Source organism: Larus michahellis, chromosome 2 (assembly GCF_964199755.1).
Source record: "Larus michahellis chromosome 2, bLarMic1.1, whole genome shotgun sequence".
Lineage (NCBI taxonomy): Eukaryota > Metazoa > Chordata > Aves > Charadriiformes > Laridae > Larus > Larus michahellis.
The window spans coordinates 4,214,095-4,228,329 of record NC_133897.1 but is presented as its reverse complement, the minus strand read 5'-3'; positions in this window follow the sequence as shown (position 1 = coordinate 4,228,329).

Sequence of the window (14,235 nt, the reverse complement as noted above, 5' to 3'; positions counted from 1 at the left end):
AAGGTGAGATCTATGTCCCCAGACAAGTGGTTGAGTGGAGGTCCTTTGCAGAGCAGAGAGGTGGGTCCCACAAGTCATCTCTGTACAATGAAATGTGGTGACCTCCACAACTCATATGGCCTCAGCAGTATTTCACAATGTTTCAGTAGGCTTTGGGTGGTCGGTGGGTTTGAAGGTGTCAGTGGTATCTGTATGTGCTATGAGGGTTTTCTGCACATGGTGATTTGGAGATGGTTGTTTTTCATGCCGATTGTGGGCTCCAGAGAGCAGATACTGGGGCAGCAGGAGGGAGGAGGAGGATGAAAATGGGTCAGCGACAACTCAACACTACCGAGAGTGATCGAGAGTAACCAAGAAATAAGAACAAAGTGTTTCATTACTGTAATTATGTATTACATCACATTCAAGAAATAAAGTTGGGGTACTTGTTGTGCCCTTTGTAATACAAAGGTAAATTTGGCAGCCCCAAAGCTATGCTCATGCTAAAGAGTATCACATGCTGCCATCCTGCCTGCCTTTTAACTTCTTAAATCAGCTGAACAGGAGGATAATGAATTGCTGGAGTGGGAAAGCAACTGCACACTGAGCAGTTGTTTCATTTGCTTTCTCCAGCTTGTGAATCCAGCTCTCCGGTGGCACTTTGCCCAGTTCATTTTACTTTAGCAGCTGGTAAATGAATATGTGATCAGGAAGCATTTCCAATAAATGTAATTACTCCTCTGCTGGGGAGACTTGTAGCAAACGCAGCCCCGCAACATTTTATATGAGACAATAAAAAGGGAGAGAAGAAATTAAACAAGGAGGCTTTTCTCAAGAAATTGGAGCTTAACTTGATTCTCGTGGGTTAAAGGAAACCACCGTTCAGGTCCTAACCTGGTGGAAATCAGAAAACAGGTCCTTTAGCCATGTAGAGAAATTTCTCCAGCGGATCTATGTGCTCCGCAGCCACTTGGATTTTTCTTTAGGGGAATAAGTTGCTCGTGGAAATAACAGTCACGTTAATAAGGCAACAGCTAGAAGCTCTGCTGGAAAGAGGGCAAGGTGCTGTACATACCACACGTGCTGACACACTGGCTGTGGATTTTGCCCTCAAGCATTTGGGCACTGAAACTGTGGCCATCTACTCTGCAATCAGTAGATTGCAGGCTGTGATCGTAAAGTGGGGCCTCTCTCTGGGCAAATATGATATATGTAATAAAAACTTACCCAACCTAAGTTCGTAGAGTTCAAAGGCACTCCTGAAAATCCTGCATTTAAGTAAAGAAGAAACGAAGGATAAGAGAAAAGAATAGCTGCTTGGGGATAAGATTATTCCTTTTTGTTTAAACATGACTGCAAAAATACTGCTATTCCACAACAGAAGCAAAAAAAGATACGGTTTCTTGCTTTTGTCTTTTTTTTGTTTTGTTTTGTTTTTTAAAATAAATCCTACTCAGGGTGATTCAAATGTTCTCACAGCAATAAAAGGGAAAGCTGCACCGAGACTTCAACTTCTCTTTTCTTTTATTGACAAACTGGAAGTTTCAAAATGCTCTGTCTGATGTTTCAGAGTGAAATTTCCAATAAAAAAATTCTGCAGCTGTTTCATACAGGAGGAAGCAAGACACAGAGAAAGGTAGAAATCCCCGTATCCTGCGTGTGGACCATAAGAGCCTCCTCACGTTGGTGTCTGATCTATGGGTCTCAAGGGGACTTGACCTGCAGAGCAAATGCTCTGATTCACTTGTTTGAGCTCAGGCACACCGCTAGCCATGATGGCTGATTTCTGTGCCTGTCTGACGGAGCCCAAGCACAGCCCTGAAGTGACCTGCGCCGAGTCACACAGAGAATCCTTAGAGGGCAGGAACTGAGCACAGAACCTTTCAGCTCCACAACTGTGTCAAAGCCCGTCCACCTCTTTGGCTTATGGGACTCTCTGTTATGAATGAGGTTGGTCACTCCAAAATGGGAACCCTTTAAGTCTTCAAATTGGGAAAACATTATCAGATTGAGTAATGTTGTAAGCTGGGTTCAGTAAGATGAGTCTTAGAAATCTGTCCCCAGATCCATCCTATGTACCTAACGAAAGGGGTTGAATTCTCAAAGGTACTCTGAAATTAGTCCTGTTGCTCAGGTTCCTCAATAGGTATCCCATAACCTGACTCCAGGTCCTCTTTTTGTGTTCCTCAAGCTTCAGCTTTCCTTCCATCTTTACTACACTTAAATCCTCATTTCTCTTCTAGTGTTGCAAACAGCATAAAGGCTGTGTACGACCTCACCAGTCCCCTTACCTCTGCGACCTTTTACTGAGCTCTCAAACGCTGTCATGAACAGTGTTTACTGATCTTTGGCATAAATGGTTTGTCCTTCAAAGTTACTGCTGCTACTAAATCCCATCTGTTGCATTCAGCACCCACAGGCCAATTAAAATCTTTGGGACTTGCCTGGCTTGCCCATTTCCCTTTCTTTGTAACCTCATGGAATGTCACAGTTTTACAGCTGAGATCCTTCTTGTTGAGCCGTTCATTGCCATCTAAGCAGTTGTTCCCAGGGACTCAAGACAACTCTTTGGTCTTTTGGCTGAGCATAGATCTCCGCATCTGTCACACCACAGCTCCCATTTTTACCTCTATTACCCCCATATTCAGTCTTGACTCTATCATAAAGTAGGTTTACGTTTCTGCTACTGTAAAGCAACTAGAGTTACTAAAATAACAGAACAATTTAGTTTGAAGGAATCTCGGGACACCTCTAGTCCAACTTCCCCACTCAGTGCAGGGCCAGCTCCAACATTTACCAGGATGCCCAGTCTTGTCCAGTCCAGTTTTGATTGTCTGCAAGGATGGAGATGACACAAGCTCTCCAGATCCCTGTTGCAGTGTTTGACCACTCTCATGGTGAAAAGTGTTTCCTTATATATTATTGGAATTTCCCTTTTTGCAGATTTTGGTTTTTGCTTCTCATCCTTTTGCTGGGCATCTCCAAGAAGAGCATGGCTTTGTCTTCTCCATAGCCATTCATTAGGTTGTTGAACACAGCAATTACATTCTCCTTAGCAACCCCTTATCTAGGCTGAACAAAGTTCTCTCAGCTTCTCCTTCTATACCATGTGCTCCAGCTCCATAATCACCTTGCCTCAACTGGACTCGCTGCAGTATGTTGATGTCTGTCTTTACTGGGGTGTCCAAAACTGAATCTGATCTAGTTGAAGATGTCCCTGCTCATTGCAGGGGGATCAGACTAGATGACCTATAAAGCTCCCTTCCAATCCAAACTATTGCATGAACACAGCACTCCAGATGCAGTCTCATGAATGCCAGCTGGAAGACAACCATCCCCTCTCTTCATCTGCTGGCCATGCTGTCACTGATACAGCCCAGGATGCTGTTGGCCTTCATCATTGTGAGGGATCATCGCTGATGCGTGTTTGACTTGTTCACTAAAATATACAGGTCCTTTTCTACAGAGCTGGTCCCCAGCCAGCTGGTGTGGAACTCAGGTTTGGAACTCCATATAGAGCTGAACTTGACCTTGCTTCCCAAATATCCAAGAAGATCATGCAGCAGCCTTCAGTTCAATGCCACCACAGCACTAACTAAGCTAGCTAGGTCATACCCTACTGCAGATGTGCCTATGTGAACCAAAGTGGAAATAAACGACCCATCTAGTAATCTTTCGTACTAATGCGATCTGTATTGCCACAAAATCTGGAGACCTTACAGTCATCACAAAAAAAACATATATATTTACCTTTGCAAGCACTGTGACCATCTATCTTGGGCCCAAAATGGTACCGAGACTCTCAGAGAGGATGCCCCTTGAGAATCGGCTTCTGCCATGCCATAGGTCAATGCCTGTTCCATTGCAAACACCAAACCATGTTCTGCTAGCTAGAAAATCAATCCCGCCTGGCCAAGACTGTTCTCAACGTGAATAAACAGAGTGGACTCCAATGAGAAGGGAGTCCTTGCACCGGAGGTTTCCTGGACAGCACAACCTGCTGAGGCAGGTGGGTTTCCAAGAGATGCATTAGTTGTTGATGACAAATTGAAATACAAATGTGCAGGATTTAAAAGGCAGAGCCGTAGCCCATCACTCATTTAAGACACCACCGCATTGTGTATAATGCCATGACCTTTTGCATTATTGAATATGCTCATTGCTATAAAAAGGATTGATTTTCTTCCCAGGCAGTGACGGATGGATAGGTATGATCCAGGGGGAAGAGCTGCTTATTAACCTGGGTCAAGGATATTCTCAAAGCCCTTTTTCTTTTTTGCCCACATACCCACGCGTGTCTAAAGGAGTAGTAGGTCCCCTGATTAACCAACTGAAGCCTGTAATTATTCAGTACATCAGTGGACTTGGGTACTGGCTGGTCAGCCGTATAGCAATGGATTACTTTAGTTGCAATCATTTATTTACAAAGTATTTCAATTTTTAAGTCAGTGTTAAAAGGTAATGGGGTCCAAACAAGACTGAATGCTGCATTTTAACTACTTGAGACTGTCAAAACAGGGCCTGAGACCATTTGTATTCCTGTCTTTAAAATCCTTACGCGATCAAACTCTTTGATCACAGCTTACTATTGCTGGCTCTAGGCCTTCCCGGAGAAAAACTGCCCTGAGTTAAACAAAATATTTCATTGTCAGGATGTTTTCCTTTTGACTTTTATTGAGACTGTAGCTGACAGTGAATTAAAGTAACACTTTGAATGAAAACTGCAGCATTTCAAGTGTAAAAAAAATTAAAAAAAAAAAGAAAATCAACTTTGGATTTTTCTTTTTGTGAGGGGAACAACTGAATGAATTCATTTCATGTTTGAAAAGCTCCTTTCTTTCCTTTTTTTTTTTCTGAGAAAAATATCTAGCAAAAAATATTGTTCTTGGTCCTGACACATTCTAAAATATTTATCAGAGGGAAAAGTGAGAAAGAATTAAGGATTGTCCAAATTCAACTCAGCAGGCATTATGATCAACAGATATTCCTATTTATCACTCCGCTCTCTAATAAGCATCGTTCCCCGCCATCAGATCAGCCCAGTAACGTGTCATCAGTCAGAAACAATTCTCTGAGCTTTCAAATAACCAGAGGTGATCAAACCAAAACCTCATTTCTGTACTAATCTAACTCGCTCAACTCCTAGGTAATGAAAAGACGTGAAGATCCACACGGACGTTCATCAAGCACCAACCAGCGTGGTCGCAGGCAAGCAGACTCAGCACAAGCTGGGAAGCACCTGGGTTTAAAGAATAACGTGAACAAGAATGATCACACTGAGTCAGTAGCGTTGCAATGAGGCAGCAGTTGCTGGTGGTGGCATCGAGAAGGCATGGAGGCAAGCACCGTCCTCTTAGGTCAAATGACAAGTCTCCCAATAAAACCAAGATGCCAAGAAGACAGAGGGTCTTTCTTTGCTGTCATAATTCATGCCTAAATGTGGCTGGAAGTCCTCCAAAGACACGCAGCTCCCAAGAGTAGGGACTAAAAGAGGGGAGATTTAGATTAGATATTAGCAAGAAATGTTTCACTGTGAGGGTGGTGAGACACTGGCCCAGGTTGCCCAGAGAAGCTGTGGCTGCCCCATCCCTGGAGGTGTTCAAGGCCAGGTTGGATGGGGCTTTGAGCAACATGATCTAATGGAAGGTGTCCCTGCCCATGGTAGGGAGTTTGAACGAGACGATCTTTAAGGTCCCTTCCAACTCTAACCATTCTGTGATTCTATGAACATAGGTCTGATAGCATCCAGGGGACATCTGTGCTTCCAGTGGTGTATTGTGCCCTTCAACACCCATATAGTCATGTAGATCTCTGGTACAATGTACATTTGGGTCCTTTTGGAGGCTGGCATGTCTCAAACATCAAAGAAAAATAATTCTCTTAGGGCATCGGAACAACACCACGTTTCTCCCATGCATAACCCACAACAAATTTGAATCCCACTCGGGGAAGGGACTGGTGTTGCCAGGTTGTTGTAACTCTCCCAGAGATGTACTATAAACTTGTAAATTGGAATTTCATTAAGTCAGATTCCTGATAACTGGGGAAATTGATGTAGGGACAACACTCAGAAAAAAATGGTCTTTTTATTTATTTTTAAATAGTTGAGGTAACTTTAAATAACTATCTATGTGTAATTATGCTGCTTCATTACCAGCAGGCCCTAAGGTCACCTTTCTAAGCAGGAAGCAAGATCGTTAAAGCAAAAGCAATCCCCTCAGATCGTATTGCAAGTCATAAATCTGATGCGCTGCAAGTCAGCAGCGTTCCAACACAAGGTTAATTCGCGCCCCGTTGCCGTAAGGCCGGCTGTTCCGCACGCGTAAGGTCATGTGTTTCCCAACCACAGGACAGCCAGACAACGCGCATGTTAAATGATAACAATGTCCTCAAATTACTCTGTGAAGCCTTCCTGCTCTTTCTAAATTACGTTAATGTTCGATTTAGAGTGAAAGAGCCCTCAGGGAGGTCAATTTGATTTAGGGCTGGGGGTGGGGATTTTTTTAATATTACACTAATTTAAGAACCAACCGTTGTGAAGTAGCTAAGCAGCATAGAATCATAGAATCGCCTAGGATGGAAGGGACCTTTCAGATCATCTAGTCCAACCATCAACCTAACTGACAAAAACCATCACTAAACCACATCTCTAAGCACCATGTCTACCCGTCTTTTAAATACCTCCAGGGATGGTGACTCAACCACTTCCCTGGGCAGCCTGTTACTTCCCCGGGCATCCAGAACCCTAAACAACAGTATGTCCTGGGGTTGCAAAATCACAGAGCTGGTGGTTGGAAGGGACACCTAGTCCAGCCTCTTGCTCAAGGCAGGGCTGACACCAACATTAGTTCTCACCGGTGATGGCTTTGCCCAGCCAAGATGTGGCAGCCTCTGGGGATGGAGAAAGCCCAACCTATGTGACCTGTTCCAGAGCTGCACTTCCCTCCTAGTGTGATTTTTTTTATCTAGTGTCCAACCTGAACCTCCCAGGCTGCAACGAGTTTCTTCATGTATGCTTTCTGCTAGTAAGAAGAATTTAGATCCATATCTCTGCAGCTCCCCCAAGGGTAGTCATAGGCTGCCACCAGATCATCCCTTAGCCTCTTCTCAAGGCCAAACAAACCCAGCTCCCTGACCTCTCCTTGTAGATCATGGGCTTTTGCCCCTGGCCGTCCTGATGTCCTTTCACCAGATCCTTTCCAGTTTCTCCACGCTCCTTTTGGACTGAAAAGCCCAGCTGGACTCAGTATTTTAGGTGGAATCTCACCAGGATGAGGATCTGAATCCCCCACTGATCATGAGGTGACCACATCCTGTCAGATCACTTCCAAGGGACATGGCACAAATCACTGCTGTGAAGAAAAAAGGCCAGGAACAGAGAATTATCAGCACTAAAGCTGATGCCGAAATAACACAGCAAAGCAGATGCAGAAGAGGTTAAAATCAGCCTCTAATGGTTGAGAATCCAGTTCCCAAACAGTGGCAAAGGAGGAGGTTTGCTTGGAAGCCCTCCAGGTTTCTTCCTCCAAAGGATGGAGATGTCTGTCCAGGTGAGTAGAAAGCATCCCTCTCCAAAACACCTTTGGGAGGTGGTGGTGTGCACGGCTTTCATTCCAGTTTGTAATGAATTCCCTTCCAGAGCTGAGTTCTTGTTTAGACATCAACTGGCAATTACCGTTTTTATTGTTCCTAGTTAAACGCGGTGAGCAAACAGCTGGGAGCTCTCTGAGCTGCGTCACGATGGAAAAAGGTCTTGTTAGGTCAGTGACCCAGGAGTTTGGTTCTGCTTGTGTCCGAGCCACGGCAGAGGATGTTGAGTGGTACAGCTGATATTCCCAGCTTGCAGAGAGCCTCCCAGAGAGCCTTCCCATAGGGAACTCGGGCATCTTCATTGCTCCTCATCCAGGCAGCAGTAATGTCCCTGCTCTTGCCTGACTCGCTGTTGCTCCAGCCAGCGATCCCTGATTACGGCCACAATCCTTTCGGAGCAAGCTGGCAGGTGGTTTCCAAGCAAGGTGCGAGCAGATAAACCTGTAGAGTCCACACAGTGCACGGGTGCACTCAGGAGCTTGGGAATTTTCTAGAGAGCATTAAAACTGCCACTGTCCCCTTTGCAGCAGGATGGTACCTGGTACCAGCTGCCATCTGAGAATAGTCCCTCTTTTTGCCAGCGAAGACATAGTGTGTGACAGCCGGTCACTCTCCACGCAATGATCAGTAAGAGATTTAAAACAAACAAACAAAAACAACAACAAAACACTACAAGGGAAGAAACTGCTGAAAAAGCCTAGTATTTTTGGCTGGGAAAGCATTTTATTCCTGACCACGCAGTGGTACCAGACGTAGGTAACTTCTGGTAGACACCAATACAACTCTCCTCCCCAGCCGGGCAGCTCCCCTGCACCCCTCAAGGGCAGGAAATTTACTGTGGGATTAAGCCCAGCAAAATCCATCCTGCTTACCTGGCCCAGCCTTGGAACTGAGCTGGGTCACCTCCTCTTGCTGATACCCGGGTTTCTCCAGGAACAAGCACCCGGTGCCACCTCCCCCTCCACATGCTCAGGCATCTCAGAGATTAGGACGAGGTTGGAGAAGATATAACCACGGTGCAGTCTGGCAGTCCCAGGCATCCCAGTTCCCATTCTTCCCTACCTTCTTTTCCTCCATTTATCCTTGACGTCTCCATGCTGCCCTCTCCAGTGTGCTGGTACATGTAGCTTTGTGGTGAGGTAGGTCCAGTTTCTTCTTCTCACCCATCCAGTTTCCCCTGCCACTGCGGAGGGGGGAACACAGAAATCTGCACTGCTGCCAGCAAAAAGACAGGAGGAATTGGTGGTCATTATAAAACACAAGTTAATTACAGAGAATATGCTGCCGGAAAGGAGGAAGGACTAATGGGATCCTGCAAGATACCTTTAGCACCAGCAAAGCACCTCTCAAACCCAGTTTGGTCACTGGAAGCAGCCTGGCGACCTCCGTCAGCTCCAGCTCCGGCCTTTCTGCCCAGCAAGGATGGGATACAGCCCAGGACAGGCAGCAAAGTTTCAGGTCCTGCCTGGAAGTGACCCTATGCATCTTCTACCCCCCGACCATCAGAGCTGCCCGCTGCCACCCAGGTACCCCACCTTCCCACCCCCCCTCGCAGTAACGGGCAGCATCACCCTTTGCCCATTTATTAGCAGAGTTTTGAAAACAAGGTTTTGCCTCAAATCCCTTTCCATCTGACTTAACTTCCCAAGAAGTTACCGCAGATGGATTAAGTACCAGAAGTGTATGCATGTACGCCTAGACTTCTCGCTAATTAAGCCACTGTGGTGGTTTTTTTTTTTGCTCAGAAACCCTCAGTCCCTTCCTGAATCCCTCAGGCCGAGAACAAAGCCCCGATGCTCAGACCAGGAGCACTAATATTTAGCACAAAGAAAGATGCTTTGGTTCCTTCAAGGCTAGTGAGGCAAAAAAAAAAAAAAAAAAAAAAAAAAAAAAAGAAGCTGCAATGACTTTGCTTTTCACAAATTGGTTCCAGCCCAGGTAGGTAAGCGGATTTGCATCCCTAAAGTGATCGTCCTACTGTCTCTCCAGGGCGTTTTATCTCCGTTTCATTAATCCCACAGCAAAATCTGCTGGGAGAACCGCAGCGTTCCTAGAAGCAGGTAAAAAAAATCAGCAGGTTCCCTGAGTCAGCTGCTTGGCTCCCCTCCCAGTCTGGGCGCACGGCATTAGCCTGTACACTGGTGCCTCCCAGCGCCTGCCAGAGAGAGAAGCAGAAACCTGGAGAAGTAACATTTGAAGACTGTTAGAATTTTTTTTTTAATTTTAACTCTAAATACTCGTCGCGTCCCATTCACGCTTGGGGGGACTGGGAAATCCTGTGTGAGGGTGGGGAACAGGCAAGGACAGGCAAGTCCCGGGGAAAGAGGCAGGAAAGCTTCTCCCTGCTTGGTTTAGCGTATGAACCACGAGACCACAAAGTGCTGCTGCTTCTCACCTGCTCCCTCCGACCCCGGCACCCGCAGAGCGAGCCAGCCGCAGTGAGAAGCGTCAAAGAAAGAGGAGAAAAAAATAACGCTATGACTTAGGTATGTCTGGGCTGGATACAAAGCAGTATTTTCAGCGCTAACATGGGACACACCTGGGGAATTTTGGCTTGTTAGTCCAAACGGGCAACTCAGCTCGACTCTGCTGCCAGTTCTTGAGATGCCACAAGCATCAGAGGTTCCTGCTCGGTGTTGTTCATTTCAGTGGCCAGTTTGGCCCAAACCACAACACATCTAAATGTTTTTCAAGAGTCTTAAATGAGACTTGTGTCCATGTGAAAGGCACTACCTGTGTGAGAAGACTCATCTTCTGGAAGGACGCCCCAGTTGCTGGCTACATTCGATGTATCATAGAACGGTTTAAATTGGAAGGGACCTTGAAGATCACCTAGTTCTGACCCCCCTGCCATGGGCAGGGACACCTCCCACTAGACCAGGTTGCTCAAAGCCCCATCCAACCTGGCCTTGGACACCTCCAGGGATGGGGCATCCCTGGAAGGTATGTATACCCAACCTCTGCAGGGAAGCCTGATGCTGTACATAAGTTGAGACAACACATAAAACACGAAGACAACAAAACCTAGGGTGAGGCAGAGCTGCTGGACTCCCTGCCACCCAGACCCATACCTGGCTCAGTGGCAGTAGATGTACTGCCACATCTCCTGAGCACAGCATTGCCCCCACTTTGGCCAGGGCACACCACATCCCATTAAACACAGGGCGCTCTACTGTTGAAAGCCTGATGTGACGTGCACAGGCTTATTCAGCGCGCCTGGCACCTTCGCTACAGGAAAGACGCTGAGGAGCTGGAGTGAGTCCAGAGAAGGGCAAAGAAGCTGGTGAGGGGTCTGGAGCACAAGTCTTATGAGGAGCAGCTGAGGGAGCTGGGGTTCTTCAGCCTGGAGAAAAGGAGGCTGAGGGGAGACCTTATCACTCTCCACAACTACCTGAAAAGGAGGGTGTAGCCAGGTGGGGGTTGATCTCTTCTCCCAAGTAACAGGTGATACAAGAGGAAATGGCCTCAAGTTGCACCAGGGGAGGTTTAGACTGGATATTAGGGAAAATTTCTACACCGAAAGGGTTATTAAGTATTGGAAGAGGCTGCCCAGGGAAATGGTTGAGTCACCACCCCTGGAGGTATTTAAAAGACATGTAGATGTGGTGCTGAGGGACATGGTTCAGTGGTGGTTTTTGTCAGTGTTAAGTTGATGGTTGGACTCAATGATCTGAAAGGTCCCTTCCAACCTAGACAATTCTGTGATTCACTGCAGCCTAACTTGGATTTTTTGGCCTCATGCAACAGGCAAATACAAACAGTTTTGGGCTGATCATACCAGAAAGTCTGTGCCCTTAGCCCTCGCTCACGGCCACGGCAGGTCCAAGGAGGTGGCACCTCCCAGGAGAAGGCCTCTTATTTGTTTTGCCCTATGAATACTGATGAGTGCTAATGTATTTCAGAGTTGAACTTCCCACATAATTGCTTTTTAGTGTTTCACTACAAGAGCCCATGAAATAAAGGATTTTGTATGTTAATGTCTTGCCTTGCATAATGAAAGAATAAATCTCAGCCCTCCGCAGCCGTGCGTCATGCTGTACTGACTGGCGCTTTACATTTTAACGGTCATTATTTCAAGCCTGTCTTACCGTTCTTATATCGAACGACATTCATTCCACCAAAGGGAATTTTATATGCTTTGTTTTGCTTATCATGTACTTTAAGTGGGAACAGAAAGCAAAGACTTTTAAGGGCTCTTTGTTTTGTGCCATCATTTAATTATTTTTAAAATGGTTCTCCCAAGCAGCCTGGGTGAGCCTTCCGAGGGCTAGAAAAAACGACTCACGGGGAAGACCTGCAGCCTCAGGGATGGGGGGACACCTCCCCTTTTAGCTGCATCTTCCCGATGAACAATTAGCTTGAGCCAACCTAAGACACGCAGGAGCTCAAGCGCATGCTGCTATTCGTCACCACAATTTGGCGAAAAAGAGCTACTCCCAGATGTGGTGGGGGCAGCCCCGAGGGAAGGGATATTTATTACCTTTTATCTGTCCGCCCACCCGCAGAGGTCAGTAGCTCCTCTCCTTGAACAGCCCCTTCCTGAAGTGCCTGATGAATGCAGTCACAGTGACAGATTACACATTTGCAGCGTGGCAAACGTAGCAGACGCTATTCACTCCCACTCCGAGGTCCTCTTTTTTGCCAGAACAACACTTGAGAGGGAAAACGCAGCACAGCAATTGGGCGAATTTAAAAATATCACTTTGTTAAGTCTTTTGGAAAAGACAGACTGAGGGGAAGAGGATTAATTTCCGCCCCCCTCCCTGGGGAGCTCAAACACACCTTCGCTTTCTGTAGACGTGAGATTGCTTCATTCCAAAACGTTCTCCAAAAGGTCATACCTTCAGTAGAGATTTACTTGCAGACAACCAGGGGGTACCCGTAAAAGCCAACGGCTGTGGCATAAAGCCTCTGAGCCCTTCAGCTCGCATCCTCAGAGGAGGCACCTCACTGCTGAGGGTAAGACATGTGGTCGGTTGCTTTTAAAAGCAAACATGACTTGAGAGAGACCGTTCCAACTGTCCCCACCTCCTGCCGGCCCCTGGTTTTGGTCTTCCTCCAGGAGCGGCCTCAGACACAAGAGCCAAGACAGCCAGCATCACGAGGAGGTACATTTGAAGACAGAGCTGCTCTTTTTCTTGTGGCCACAGTTTCCTTCTTCCCCTCCCGCCCCCAAAACCATTTTTACATGCAATTAGGTCACATTTGAAAGTCAGCACACAGCAGAAGTTGAGTTACTTTGTTTAAAATAAAAACGTGTATTTCTATCACCTTAGGAGTTGTTCCTCTTTTGGCACAGGGACCCTCTGATCCTCCCACCTCCTTTTATCAGCATCTTCAAAAGAAGGGAGTTATAATTGCTTTCTCCCCTCACCTTAGAAAAAAAAAAAAAAAAAAAAAAAACAGGAAAGGGTGCTGTTCTTCTGCATTGGCACCTTGAGAAGACAGACGCTTTGAGCAATCATTTATTTACGGAACAAAAATAACATCTAGATTTCAAAGGGCAGAGCAGTTCTGAAGAATAAGGGGCTCTCCTCCCTCCCCTGCCATCAGCTTTGGCTTGTTACCACCTCCTGTCTGCACAACCTACTGTGCTGCCTCTTTCCTCACTCCAGGGGCACGCACAGGCTTCTCTTTCTCTTCTGAGCACGGCAATGAGCGCTGCAGCCCTGTAACTATCTCAGACCTACTGCTGACATCCGTTTCCATGCCACAAGCCGGCATCCGAGCAGGCTCCAAGGCTAAAAGGCCAAGTCAAGGCCAAGAGCGGGATATAACTTTTAAGGCAGAAGGATAACACTCACGAATTTGCAGTTCTCCCACATCCACTTTACCCACAACGACCTTCTTGATAAGGAATAAGCCTCAGAGATCAGAAGAGATTTCGCTTTTTACCAGTGGAAGAACCAAGCCCTACACCCATTATGTTTTGCTTTTGCTACAGACATCTATGTACCATGCCTGTGGAGAAACAGGGAGCGGAAAGATGGGAAGAAACCAGCATTTCCACAAACATGATTTCTTCCAGCTTTTTTTTCCCCCCACCCAATTCTTTCGTTCCTAGTTAAGCAGGGTCCTCTACAAGTCCTGCCATTCGAAGCATCACTCTCCCAAAGCACAGCCGTCGATACCCGAATCTGACACATTCAGATGGGGGAATGCTGAATTTTCTGTCTACAAAGGCTGATGAAGCAGCATTTTCAGAGCCGTTACCAAAGGTGGCTGAAATTGGCCAAAGAAAATCCACAAGCTTTTAGCAGGGACTGACTGGTAGGACTAACTACTAGGCCTCGTTCCATTAAGAAACGAGGCTGACAAACCTAACAGCAATCTGCAAAATCTCCGTTGCTCACTGCCAGGCAGCTGGAAAAGGACCTACGGGACTGTGTTATATCTTACTTCACATACTTCAGCACTTCAAAATGCAAGTTCTGCAGGAAGAGTCTCTACAACGCGGTTTCTGAAAGTAAAGAGCAAGACTGTTAAAGCCAGAAAGAGATGATATCACAGCCTACCGCAATCTGTTGCTTGGATAAGCAAGTTTCTCTATGCATATTTATAAATATATTTATATAGTTCAGCTGATGAATCAGTCACCCTTTAGTGTGTAGATGACTGAATAAAAATCCTACCTAAATCCCCCTGAACAAAAAGAGGCAGTGTGCA